The sequence below is a fragment of the Hemiscyllium ocellatum genome, chromosome 1, assembly GCF_020745735.1.
Source record: "Hemiscyllium ocellatum isolate sHemOce1 chromosome 1, sHemOce1.pat.X.cur, whole genome shotgun sequence".
Classification (NCBI taxonomy): Eukaryota; Metazoa; Chordata; class Chondrichthyes; order Orectolobiformes; family Hemiscylliidae; genus Hemiscyllium; species Hemiscyllium ocellatum.
In genome coordinates, this window is record NC_083401.1 from 57,125,986 (window position 1) to 57,141,084 (window position 15,099).

The following is a 15,099-nucleotide window of genomic DNA, read 5'->3' on the forward strand; positions in this document are numbered from 1 at the left end:
GGTAAGGACATGGAAAAAGGTGCTCAGGACCTAAAATTAAAGAATTAGATATTAAGTCCTGAAGACTCACGGTCCCCAAATGGAAAATGAAATGTGGAAATTAGCTAGGGAACAAGGTGGTGTGTTCTGACCTTATGATGGCCAGAATATCATTGATGAAGCAGCTGAAGATGATTGGGCTGAGGACACTATGCTAAGGAACTCCTACAGAGATATTCTGGAACTGAGATGACTGACCACCAACAATCATAACCATCCTCCTATGTGCCAGGTATGACTCCAACCAGTGAAATTTGCCCCTGAAACCCATTGATTCCAGTTTCAATCAGGCTTCTGGATGTCAAGGGCTCTCACTCTCACTCTCACTTGACCAAAAATGCTAAATCTGCTTTCTCTCCACAAATGCTGCCAGACCTGCTGTGTTTCACCAGCAACTTTTGTTTTTGCACCTTAGATCTGTGTTCTACATCTCTTAATCCTTCCAGTGCTTTTTCTTATCTACTTTGTCGGGGTGCCTCATAATCCTTTGATCTTCCTCTGGAGGAAGCAGTAGAAAAAACTGGAAAATCATCAACAAGTTCCTTGTAACAAACTTTATCTGCTAATTGGAAGGCTTTGAACTACTACAATTCTCTCTAAACAAGTTCTGCACTGACCAAGACCGCTGTGCAGCAAACCTCTATCACTGGAGCCTCATTATAAATTCCTTAGACATTTGTGGAGTGATACAAACAGTGCTGCACTGAGATACATCCCTCTGGTGACCAAATGACAGACTTATCACCTTAAACTCAGCAAATGAGGGAACTATTATTTGCCTTCAGGGATTTGCAATCATTAAGTAAATGTAAATGATTTAGAACATCATTGTAAAATCTACTTACAACTTGATCTTCTCAAAGCTGATGTCCCTAATCTTAAGAACCATTCTCTACATTAACCATTACTTCACAGTCTTTCTAAAGTGTGAATCCGAGAACTGAACTAAGCTACTCAAATAAAATTCTATTTCTTTCACTTTTCTCCTTGTCATTTGACCAGATTTTCTTTGTCATTGTTCTTTTCCATCTTTTAATATTCTTTTCCCGTTACTACTTCATCTACCCCTACCCATCCTGAAAATTAAAATAATATCTTTTTACTTGTTTTTCTTTCCGTATCCCACTATTCATTTCAATGGCTGACCAAATGGCGAAGTAAATTTCTCACTGGGCATTGATAAGATGCCAATTAAAGGGAGTTATTGCCTGTTAATTGCCTTATTAATGGCCCAACTCACCTCATTAGTATCGCGTTTCTTATCTAGCCAAATGGACCAAATAATCTAGATGTCAACAAATCTCAACGTGGAAGTCGGAGCGGGTACTTGGCAACTTCAGCTCCCTGCTGACTGTGAACAGCCTAGTTGTTGCTTTGAAACTAAGGGCACCTCAAGTATGATTCTCTACCTCTATCAAAGGTCCTACAGGAAGAAACAAAAGCAGAAGTTGCTGGCAGCATCTGTGAAGAGAATCAGAGTTAACAGAAATTCTGACCAAGGGTCACTGGACCTGAAATATTAATTCTGATTTCTCTGCACAGATGCTGCCAGATCTGCTGAGCTTTTCCAGAAATTCATGGTTTTGTTTCTGATTCACAGCATCCAAAGTTCCTTCCATTTTTACTTGATATTCAAAGAGATCTATTTATGAATACCATTTCAGTTTTAAAGAAAAGTTATGTCAGATTTGAAACATTACTTCTGTTTCACTCTCTGCACAGGTCCTGTTGTGTTTCTCCAAGTGTTCTATCTCTTTGTTTCAGATTTCCAGCATCCACTGTATTTTGCTTTTAACATAAATCTTTCAACTGGTTTTTGGTGCTGAAGCTGTATCTACTCCGACATGGTAATCCCCAAGATTGTCTTCAAAACTCTTAATTCTCCTCATCCTATTAATAACATTTCTTTCTCCAATTTGTGGGCTCTTTCTATGGGCATGTTCTCTCCCAAAGCCACAACCTGAGCTTACACTAAATTTTCATGCCTTCAACTTTTGCACTTCATCCATGGACTTATCCTCCCACCTATCATCCTGTTAGTAGATCTTCTCCTGGCTTTCCCTTGTTTACTTATAATAGTCATATATCCTCATTGACTAGGTCCTTCTGATAAATATTTGATTATAGTCCTGACTTTTTGGTGAATTATCCTTTGTAACTGATACCCTCATTTTGATTATCAGAACTGATATGTCATTTACCTAGCAAACTGTTTGATCCTCTTAGCTGTGCAACATAGAGTTATGAGGGATATCTTGCTTTTTAATCTTCCATAACTCATTTAGAGTCTGCAAATCTATAATGCATACTTAACAATCTTGAAGAATATATTTAAACATTTGATTCCCATGTTTATTTTTTTCCAATCTCTACCAATAAAACACCTTTTAGTCTTTAGGACCTTCCCTTTTATACACAAAAAAAGCTTCCCTTATTTAAACTGGTTTCCAAAGGCCTTAAACTTCTATCATAAACCTTATCAAATTCTGAAATGTTGACTTTATTAAAAACTTTTTCATCTGCAATGCACTCAAATATTCTGAAATATTCAAGCGAATTGGAACCCTTCCCAAATTGGGTACTGATCTCTTGATATTAGATTCAATTAGATTCTCTACAGTGTGGAATTGATAGAATTTTGAGATTTCTACTGAAAACTAATTTGTATGAACTATATCCTGTTAATTCTTAATAAACTGTTTTAACTAATTAACCAATTAACAGTCCATGCTAATGAAGTCAATTATTTTACAGTTTAGCTGATTTTCCAAAAAGAAAGGAATCACTTCGTCTATTACTGCGAGATTCATTTATCAATCCCAGTTCTACTGCCGTGTTTATGACTATTATGTTCAGATTTGCACACATATCTCTCAATTCAGGTTAAGAAAACTGCCTCCATTATTAGTGAGAAAGTTTTGCGGGTGGTCCATATTTGGTCTCTATCCTTTATCGTATGCACAATTATTTTCTTATCAAAACAATGAATTTTTGTTGCCTGGTTGCAGAATAAGTACAATAAGTAATTTTTTTTTCCTTATCTCACACATGTAATTCATAAAATGAAGAAGTTACTGGAAAGCTCAGCAGGTCTGGCAGCATCTGTAAAGAGAAATCAGAGTTAACATTTCAGGTCTGAGGACGGATCACCAGACCCGAAACCTTAACTCTGTGAAGAGAAATCAGATGCTTCCAGACCTGTTGAGCTTTTCCAGCAACTTCTGTTTTTGTTTCTGAATTACAGTATCCGTAGTTCGTTCTTTATTGTACTCCTTCACTCTTATTCATAGATCCTTTGCTGAAACGTTTCAACTTTCAGATTGACAAGTTAACAGAATTAATGTTTTGCCTTCAAAATTTCTAGCCCCAATTCCAGTAATACTTTAATTTCTTTAATGGATAAATTGTATTTCATTAAAGAAATGCAATAGTAGAGTGACTGTATAACTTGTAATTTCACGGACTTTCCAAATACAATGGTTTTGTCCTTCTCCAGAGACCGGTTAATCTGCATATTTTTCATTGATGGCCTAACATGGTAGGCCATCAATGGTATTTCCCTGTCAACTCTCTTTTTAAAAAAAGTTAATGTGTTATCACACAAAATCTGAAAGTTGTGGACCTCTCAACATCCTTAGATTTTATTGTAACGCTTATTACTCAGAGTCTAAGTAGCTTTCTTGTCAGTCTGTTCGAAGCAGTGTAAAGTTTCATTGACTGAGTAATACAGTACAATTGAAAGTTTCAACCATGAGTACATTCATCACTGGCCTGAAAGTTCTTCTCACCAAAACCATTCTCTTTATTTGATCCATATCTCCAGCTTCTTCCTCTGAATCTTCCATTTTGTATTTCATTTTGATTTTTCCATTCAACCAGTTGAGTCAATTCATAGTGTAATAGTCCTTTGAATCATACCTAAAAGATTGACTGACCACACCCTGGGCATTTCTGGGGTTCAATATTTTATTGCAAGTCCCAATTCTCTTTCCTTCACAGAATTGGCAAAAATATTTATGTCCATATTTCACTTTGGAAAAGTATGTGACCTGTATCTAAACTCATCGTGTTTGCCATTTTTAGTTGGATCACTGTTTTCTCCATTTGTCAACAAACGTTAGTGGAAAGGAATACTATCCAATGAAGGTTTTTTTTTCAGTGATTTACTTACTTATTCCTGCAGTGTGTGCTTATTTGCAAGATAACTTCTTTCAAAATTGGAAGCCTGTCTGAACTCATACTTTGGCACTGTCTAAAGCTTAAACACAAGCACTCATCAGGGAATTCTCGATTGAAATTTTTGAAATCCTACATTTAGAATCACAGAGTCAGAAGCATAGAAGCAGGGCCATCGGCCCACCATGTCTATTTGAACCTACAAGTACCAAACTACACATATTCAATTCACCTGCACTTGGTCCATAACCTGCTATACTCCAGCATTTTAAGTGATTATTTAGATGCTTCTTAAATTTTGCAAGACTACCTGCTTCCATCATTATCTCAGGCAACACGTTCTCATATATCTACATAGGTTAAAAAAAAAATTCTCCACCACTTGGTCCTCATTGCAAATTTATGGCCTCTGTTCTTGGACATATCTGCCAATGGGGAAGACATTCTCACGATCTACCCTGTCCATGCCTCTCAAAATTTTATACACCTGAGTCAGATTTCCTTCAGCATCCTCTGATGCAAATGGAAAAAAAAACTCAGCCTATCCTCATAACTGAGACTTTTCATCCCAGACAATATCCTGGTGAATCTCCTCCACATCATCTCCAGTGCAATCGCATCCTTCTGATAGTATAGTGACCAGAACCGTACACAGTATTCCATCTGTTGCCTAACCAATATTTTATAAAATAGTAACAAGACTTTCTTGCTTCTAAAATTCTATGCCCCAGCTGATGAAGGTAAGCATCCCTTATACCTTCTTCACCAACCTGTCTACCTGCGCTGACACCTTTGGTGATCCATGGACTTGTACACCAAGATCCCGTTTGTTCCTCAGTACTCCCTAAGGTCCTACCATTCATTGTTTACATTTTCCATCATTTGACCTCTCAAAAGGCATCACCTCACAATTATCAGGATTACATTACATTTACCAATGGATCAATATCAGACTGGCTTGAGACCATTCTCTTCACTACCAGCAACATCCCCAAATTTTGTGTCATCTGTAAAGTTACTAATTAATCCTTCTACATTTGCATCCAAGCTATTAAAGTATATAACAAACAGCAAGGGTCCTTGCACTATTGCTTGTGGTACACTGTTGCTCACAGGCTTCCAATTACAAAAACAACCCTCCACCATCACCCTTTGCTTCCTATTTATAAGCCAATTTTGGATCCAGTTTGCCAATTGACCTTGGATTATGTGGGCTCTTATCTTTTGGAACAGCCTTCCATATGGGACCTTGTCAAAGACCTTACTGAAGCCCATGTCAGCCACATCAACCGCTTGCTTTCATCAATATATTTAGTTACTTATTCAAAAAGTTCAATTAAATTAGTCAGACAGGATCTCCCTCCATTAAATCCATGCTGACTATCCCTGATCAATCCCTATCTTTCCAAATATTGATTAATCCTTCATAATCCTTAATTCTTTCAGAACTTTTTCCAATTATTTCCCTACCACTGACATCAGCTAATTGCTCTGTAATTACCTGGCCTCTCCCTATGCCCTTCTTGTTCAAAATAACCATGTTACTTTGCTCCAGTCATTGTTATATGCTCCAGTCATCTGGCTTTTACCTGTAGCCAGTGAAATATTAAATATAGCTGGCAGGATGCTGTAAATTTCCTCCCTTACCTCCCACAGCAGCCTGGGACATATCACATCAGGCCCTGTATTCCTGCTCAAGCATCCAATACTTCCAGCTTACTAATCTGAACATATTTTAGAACCTCACCATTATTGCTACAATGCCTTTCTCCTCTGAATACAAATGAGAAGTATTCAGTTAGGTTCACACCTATGTTCACTGGCTCCATGCACAGATTGGTCTATAATAGGCCCTGTTTTTTCACTGATAATCATCCTACTCTTAATATAGTTATAGAAAGCCTTGAGGTTTTCCTTGATCCCATTTGGCAAAGATATTTTGTGGCCCCTCTTTGCCCTCCTAATTTCCTTTGTAAGCAACCTCTAGAATCTATTCAATTTCATTTTGCTTTCTCCGACTGAACATGCTTCATTCTTTCAGATTTGCCAGTATCTGACCATGCCTTAAAATTAAATAATTTGTTGAGAAATTTTAGCCATGAATGTAAGTTGTCCAAACCTAGGATCCAATTCTGAGGAAAAAAAGGTTGTTACTTATCTTGCTTTGGTACAGTCATGAAAATCCCAAACTGCTTCTTGGTTAAACAAATGGTAACTCAGATCCGCACAGTTTCTCTATTTTTCCATTGGTCCTGAGGTAACCTTCAAAAAGCATGTGGGTAATCACATTCTCACACTTCATGCACAGATTCGGTCACCCTTCTAAAGGTTTCTCCTAATCTCTCTTTGTCTCATAAACAGTTAACAATCTGCTGCTGCAAATGTTAAAACACCAGAGGTTAAAAGTTGGTTAGACTGAGTCTAGGCATCTACTTTTCTGAGTCGAGAGTGTGGTGCTGAAAAAGCACGGCAGGTCAGGAAGCATCTGAGGAGCAGGAAAATCGATGCTTCAGGCAAAAGTCCTTCATCAGGACTGAGGCTGGGAGCCTTGGGGGTGGAGAGATAAATGGGAAAAAAGTGAGGCTGGGGGGAAGGTAGCTGAGAGTGTGATAGGTGGAAGGAGGTGGGGGTAATGGTGATCAGTCAGAGAGGAGGGTGGAGCGGACAGGTGGGTAGGACAGGTAGGACAGGTCATAAGAGCAGTGCCAAGCTGGAAAGTTGAAACTGGGATAAGATGGTCAGACTTTCCTGGTCAGACTTCATTCCAGTTTATAGAAGACAAAAATCCAACAACACTGGTCACTTGTTCACCACTCATATTGATATTTTTGATCACTTTGGTTCAGTCATGTTATGATAAACTGAAGCAAGTGGAACTTAAACTTGGACAGTCTTCCCCAGAGGTACAAAGACTATCTCTGTACCTCAAGAGCACTTTATAAATGTAACTATATCTGTTTTTAATCAACCTATTCAAGCAAGTTATGTCACATCTCTGGAGAAGATGGGACTTGAACCCCGTCCTTCTATCCTAGAGGTAGGAACAGTAACACTGCGGAACATGAACCTACTGCATGTACACTCAGCCAATTTCCTCCAGTGAAGCTAGAGGGCTTTGTAATATGCTCTTCCTCTCAAAATAGATTGCAGTCTACATTGCCTTAAGTTTCCCTTGAGTCCTGATTGGCAGCTGCTGCATTGATCTTTAAGATGCTTCTGTCCCAGCTAACAACCGAGCTACCTCTTCCAGGACTAAATAGATGGTAATACTGCACAGTAGCATTGCTCGACTACATGGTTACTCCTGAACCTTAACCAGGGAATGGGATCGTGATTCTCTGCCAGAACACCAAACCAAAGAAGAGAACCCAGCAATTCATTTCATTCAGCCTTGATCCAATAACTCTCTCTCAAAAGCCCACAGAATCAATCGGTGAAGAAACTTAAATTTGGATCAATAGCTGTTTGTTTGGAAATCTCCATTTAATGAATTATATAATGCTGCACATTTCTGCAATTGATATCAGTTCAATTCCTCAGGGATATAGTCCATCAATAACAAATAATTGTATTTCATTTTCTAATGAAATTTGCAGCGAAATGATTTATTGTGGACAAAAAGTTTAGTCACGCTGAGAGTTTGGAAATTAATCTTTCCTGCAAAACCTAGAAAGGCAGGAGAGATGCTCGCTTGCAGGAATGTGCAGGGCACTAATTTTCATGGTTCAGTTCCAGTGGAACAAGGATAATTGGTGAAGGAGAAATGGAAATTTCAGTCTTCCCAAAGTATCACATTATCAGTATTACAGTTGTGATATATAATCTTCAATGCCCCCAGTGTATTGGAAGAAAGAAAAGTTTGAATAAATCTCATAATAGCTTTCCAGTTTTAAGTTACAACATAATAAAAGTAACATTCACAGTACATGTGATTAAATTTGTCTTACAACATCTTCTATCTCCTTCATTAATTCCTCCGTTTAAGACCCCAATCTTTCTGAAGGCTGACATTAGGACTTCATATTTTTCTGCCTGATGCTTGACTATGAACAGAAGTTATTCCTTTGAGTTATTCCTGTGTTTGATACAATATGATTGTCTGCAAAGGTAATAATCATACTTAGGCAGTTCAACTGCTGAAATAGAGTTAATTTTAACCTTATCTGCCAGGCAGAAGTTTAGTGGGTAGGTATTAAAAGTTATTTACTTGTTTAAAACCAAGCTCTTGCATGTCATTTCCCATTTGAATATGTAAGGTTATGCAGCAGCGGCAGTGTTCCAATGAAGATCAATACAAGCTCCAGAAACAACACCTCATCTTCTGATTAGATCATTTACAATATTCTTGACACGACATTAAGCGCAACCATTTCAGATCATATTCTCTGCCAAAATTTTGTTTATTTTGAGTATTTTGGTCATAATCTTGTTTTTCTCCTGCTCTGCCATTTGGATTTGTAGGTATTTATTAATTTGCTATCCATTCCTCTTCTGAATATATATTTTCACTTCTATCCTATTACCACCTGCTTTGGCTCTGCACCATCAACTCTCTCTTTCCAAAGATGTTACCTGACATGTTGGGTATTTTGAATATTTTCTGCTTTTATCAATTTTCCATCATCGGCTATATATTGCTTCTGTATTAGGAAAGATATAGTGACCTAGGAGGATGGCCAACACAAATTTATCACAATGAAACTTGGACTGAAAGGCATAAATTATAAGATGAGATTAGTGAAACTAAGACAATGAGAACAAAATGTGCTGGAAATACTCATATACTCATCAGGCCAGGCACTATCTACTTATGTGAAGTTCCACTTACAATGACTTTTCTGCAACTTTTAATCTGTTCAACCAATCTCTCATTTTCATTTTTCATCTTTTGTTCCCAGTAGAACACTTACTCTTTCAGATTGTAATAATTCAAATGAATGAGTCAAAAAGTGTGGCACTGGAAAAGCACAGCAGTCAGGCAACATCCGAGGAGCAGGAGACTCAATGTTTTGGGAATAAGCCCTTCATCAGGAATTCAGGTGAATGCCTGTCCTGATCTTTGTCATCTCCTCCAACCTTTACAACTTTCTGGGGTATCTGTGCTTCACTAATTCTTGTCCGTTGTTCATTCCTAATTATAATCTTCACTAGACACAGGTGAGGTGCTGGAGGAATGCAAATGTGCTTCTGTTGTTTTAAAAAGGATACAAAGGAAATGCCAAACAAATAAAGGTCAGTTAGCCTTTTTTTTGGTGATGGGAAAACCGATAGGATCAAGCCTGAGAGATTGAATAAACTGTCACTTAGAAAGGCATGGACTAGTCAGGGACAGTCAACATAGCTTTGTTAAGAGAAAGTCATGCCTTACAAATTTGATTGAATTCTTAGAGGAAGTGACAAAGAGGATCGATGAATGTAAAACAGTGGATGTTGTCTACATAGCTTTTAGTAAGGCATTTGACCACGTTCCATAGGCAGACTGGTCAAAAAGTAAAAGGTGATGGGATACAGGGTAATGTGTCAAATTGGATCCAAATTTGACTTAGTAACAGGAAACAAAGAACAATGTTGGATGGCTGCCCTTGGAAATGGAAAGTTGTTTTAAGTGGTGTTCCACAGGACTCAGTATTGGAATTCCTGTTGTTTGTTTTATATATTAACAATTTGGACTTGATCATGGAATGCACAATTGGAAAATTTGCAAATGACACAAAGATTGGCCGTGTATTGATGAATATAGAGGATAGCTGTAAGCTCCAAAATGATATTGTGGGATTAGAAGAGTGGGCAGGAAAGTTGCAGATGGAGTTCAACTCTGATAAGTAAGAGGTAATGAACTTAGGGAAGTCAACAGTAAAAGAGAATATGCAATGAATGGGAATACATTGAGAGGGATAGATGAAGTGAGAGATCTTAGTACACAAGTGCACATATCCCAAAAGTTAGCAGTGCAGGTAAATAAGACGATAAGCAAGACATATGGAATGCCTCCTTCATTGGTAGAGATATAGAATGCAAAAGTAGGATGTCATGATAAAACTGTAAAAGACACCGGTGAGACCACCACTGGAGTACTGTGTGCAGTTCTGGTCACTGCATTACAGGAAGGACATAATTGCTCTGGAGAGAGTGCAGTGATGATTGACTAGAATGTTGCCAGGACTGAAGAATTGTTGCTATGAAGAGAGATTGGAGAGGTTGGTGGTTGATTTCCTTGGAATAGTGAAGGCTGAGGTGGGACCCGATTGAGATATACAAGATTGTAAGGGTAGAGATAGAGTATACAAGAGAAATCTGTTACTTTTTGCAAAGGGTTCAAAGACCAGATGTCCTAGATTCGAGCTAAATGGCAGATAGATTAGAGGAACATGAGGAAAAATTGTTTTACTCAGAGGGTGATGGGTATCTGGAACTCACTGCCTGAGTTGGTGATGGAGGCAGGGACCCGAAACTCTTAAAAAGTACTTGGATCTGCACCTTAAGTGCTGTGAGCTGCAGGGGTATGAGCTGTGTGCAGCACAATGGGATCAGAAAGGGCGGGATCAGAAAAGGCATCTGGGTGTCTTTTAGTCAACATGGACAAGGTGGGCTGAATACCCCTTTCTGTGCCGTATCATTTCTATGGTTCTATTAGATGGCTCTATAACTGCTCTACCATTAGTGGTTGTCCTCGTCTTTACCAAAATAAGTTCTGGAATTCCACGATTACATCTCCCTGCCACAAATTCCTCCTTTATGAACCAGATATTTGTAACACTTGCAAATGCTCCATAAAATCGACCTCCTTGACTATATTTTTGGTCATCTGATATATTCCAATTGGTTCAGTATCATTTTTTTTTGTTTTGCAATACTCATCTGAATCATCTTGCAATGTTTCATGACATCACATGCCCTATATAAATACAAGTTGTCAAAGTTGTTAGTGCAGCAGAAATGGCAAAAAGATTAGTGAGAATGAGAGCAATGCATGGTTGCAGTTGGGACTAGCAATCAACATTTGAGTGAATAAAACACAAAAGAATTGCGGATGCTGGAAATCCAAAATAAACACAGAAAGCTGAACAGGTCCTGCAACATATAAGAATACTCACCCACTCACCCATCACACCTACAATCTCTTCCATCAGGCAGAAGCTACAGGAGCCTGAACATATGCAGAAGCAGGTTCAGGAACATCTTCTTCTGGGCCATTATTAGACTGATGAATGGACTCTCTAGCCTCAAATCATGCTGATGTTGCTAACATTGATCATGCTGAGTAAATGCCCTGTGCAATATAACCAAGATGCTTCTCTCTAGGTATTTTTGATCTGTACATCCTTGCTAACTGTGATCTACCTTGACTGCTCATCAACAAAGCTTTTCACTGTACTTCACTATGTGACAATCCATCAATTATTTGTTGTCACTTTAATTTTTTACAAAAAGAAAAGTAAAGTATATAAGTTGTCGTACCACCGCACCTATATTAATAACAAAAGGATTTGAAGGGTCTGAAGAAGAAACACTGGACCCAGAGCTTTAACTCGGCTTTCTCTCCACAGATGTTGTTGGACCTGCTGGGTTTTTCTGACAACTTCAGTTTTGTTTCAACAGTTAAGGTTGGGCACAATGGTGGCTGCAGTGAAGGCATTGTAAACACAAATTGAACCCAGGCTGAAGATCCTCCCAGTGACAATCAGGTAATAAATTTGGTAGGTTTTAACTCTGTGCCTTTATTTTTCTGTCTTTCTCATAACTGCAGGCTAAATTACAGCCCAACGTACTATTGATTAAGACCAATAATGAACTATTCAAGTCTAATTACAGGTTGCGAAGATTTCTGACAACTTATTCAGAAGTGTTTCCCATGTGATTATTCAGTCTGTGCACTTCAACATGGCCCTCTCGATCCTGCGCAAGGCCAGCCAACAAACAAGGATCAAAACCAATCCTCTAAAATAATCTACAAATGGAAACTGAAATTAGAAGGCAGTTATGCAATAGCACAAGAAAGGGAAGCTGTGGGGAATAGAGAATACTCAATGTGCAAAGCCAATTTTACAACAAGAAACTATAAGCACTTCTGCACAGAACACAGTGAGACAGCAATGGGAATGAATCAACGAGCTCTCTGCTCTGAGCTTCATCATGACAAGAAGTTTCTAGGAGGGAGAGGAAGAACTTCAGGGTTCTCCTTAGAACTTCTCTGAAAAAGTGTAACATTCCTGCCAAATCATTGGACACTAGCTGAAGACCACACAAACTAGAGAAGAAACATCTGCAAAGTTGACAAACATTTTGAGTATATCCGACTCAGAGGCCAATTACAGACAGCAGAAGAAATGGATGAAGTCTTGAGCATTCCATCTACAAACTTCAGTGAATAACACCTGGTGCGTTGTGGCAGGGTTTTTACATCCAGTACAAAAATGGCAATTGCTGGAAAAGCTCAGATATTTTTCTGACCTGAAGAAAATGAGAGGAGGTAAAAGTGAAGTTGTTGAGGGTGAGGCCAAGCTTGGCCATAGGGACCTGCATGGGCCCTAGTTATGCCTGTCTCTTTGTGGGGTATGTTGAACATTCCTTTTTCCGATCCTATTCCAGGCCCCAGCCACAACTCTTTCATTGATGCTGCTTCCTTTCTTGTCTGGAATTGGAAAAGTTCATTAATTTCACTTCCAATTTTAACCCCCTCCCCCCACCTCACTTTCACCTGGTCTGACTCCTCCCCTCCCTTCCTTGACATCTCTGTTTCCATTTCTGGGGATAGACTGGCCACTAATCGCCACTATAAACCCACCAACTCCCACAGCTACCTGCACTGTACATCCTCACACCCTGTTTTCTGTAAAGACTCCATTCCTTTCTCTCAGTTCCTTTTTCCCAGTTCCTCCATCAGAGATGTTCCAATGAGGCCAGCTTCAACATGGGAGCCTTTGAAATGTACACCTTTTCCCTCAACTGAGGATTCCCAAGCACTGTTGTCAACAGGGTCCTCAGCCGGTCTGATACATCTCCCGTACATCTGCCCCCACCATCTCTCTTCCTTTCCACAACAACGATGGAACTCCCTTTGTCCTCATCTACCATCCCTCCAGCATCCACATCCAGTAGATCATCAGCCCCCATTTCTGCCACCTCCAGGTGATGTCACCACCAAACACATATTCCCCTCCCCTCCCTTGTCCGCCTTCCACAGGAACCGTTCCCTTCAGGACACCGTGGTCCATTTTTATGTCAATTCCAACATCCCTTCACAGCCCATGGCACCTTCCTCTGCGACCACAGAAGATGTAATACCTGCCCATTTACTTCCTCCCTTCTTAGTATCCAAGGGCCCAAATGTACCTTCTGGTGAAGCAGCACTTTATCTGCACTTCTCACAATATTCACTGTATTCACTACTCACAATGTGGTCTCCTCTACATTAGGGAATCAAAGCTTAGACTGGGTGACCACTTCACAGAACATTTACATTCTGTTCGCAAAACAAGACCTTGAGCTTTGATTTGCCTGCTTCTTTAATACACCATCCTGTTCCCTGGCCAACATTTGTCTCAGGCTTACTGCAGTGCTCCAGCAAATCTCAGTGCAAACTAGATGAACAACACCCCATTTTCGACTTGGGGTTCCTGCAACCCTCTAAACTGAACATCAAGTTCAATAATTTTAGGGCCTGAATTCTCCCATGTCCTAACCTTCTCCCACACACCAGGCCTTATTATCACATAGTCTGCCATTACACACTACTTATTGTTAGCCACTAGCAGTGTCTATTAATAGCTATTCACCCTCCCAGCCAGATTGTTATCCACTCCTTTGTCAGTCCAACTGTTTTTCTCTCTCTTTGGGCTCTGTCCCCACCTATCATTTACTCCTTGTTCCCTACCCCCCACCCTATCTTCTGCCTATTTTTCCTAGCTACTAACAGTTCTAAGGAAGGATCACCGGATTTGAAACGTTAACTCTGATTTCTCTTCACAGATGCTGCCAGACCTGCCTAGCATTTCCTGCAACTTCTATTTTTGATTTTGATTTACAAGATCCACAGTTCTTCCAGTTTTTCTTTACACATCCAGTACCAGTCTGACAAATCACCTCATAACTCCAAAGTGGTAGAGATACTGATGGATTGCTAAGAAAACAAAAAGACCAAAAGTCACAAGATACCAGGTTATCGTCCAAGCTTTCAGGCTTGGGATTTCAAGTAAACTGTCGGTCTATTACCTGGTGTCGTATGACTTTTGACCGTGTCCACCTTGTCTACTCCAGTCCAACTCTGGCACCTCCACATTAAGAAAAGGAAAAAAAAAATCAAGACTTGGAAAAGACCAGGAGGTAGCATCAATTCTTCATCAAGATGGCCCCGGAGCATGGTGACTCTGATCACAGCAGATCTTATTCTTCCATATCTTATAATTGTTCTAAACCTCAATTCCAAGTCTGTCAGAATTACAAACAATGCTCTCTTAAAACTACTTTGAGATTTGAAGATTCTTTGGCCGATGTCCAACCAGCGCTGGAACAAGACCTGAACCCACAATGACCTGACGTCAAGGAGGCCTGACCATACTGTCTACAAGATCCGCTGGAACGCTTGTGAATGTGACTAGTGCCCAAGACCCCATCGGACACACCCATGTACCTTGCTCATGCTGGAACCACAAGCCCAAGGGATCAGAGGCCTTCCAGCCTCTTGTAGGCCTGACCTTCCCAATCTTGTGGAAACTCAGATTCAAGACCTGACCAGCGCGAGATCAAGACCTGACCGCATGGTGACCCAACATTGAGGAGGCTTGACAGAACCGACCACAAGACCCTCTGGAAGGCTCATGGCGGCAGCTGGTGCGCAAGACCCCATCAGGAACACATACTTATCTGTCGGTGTAACAGACTTCC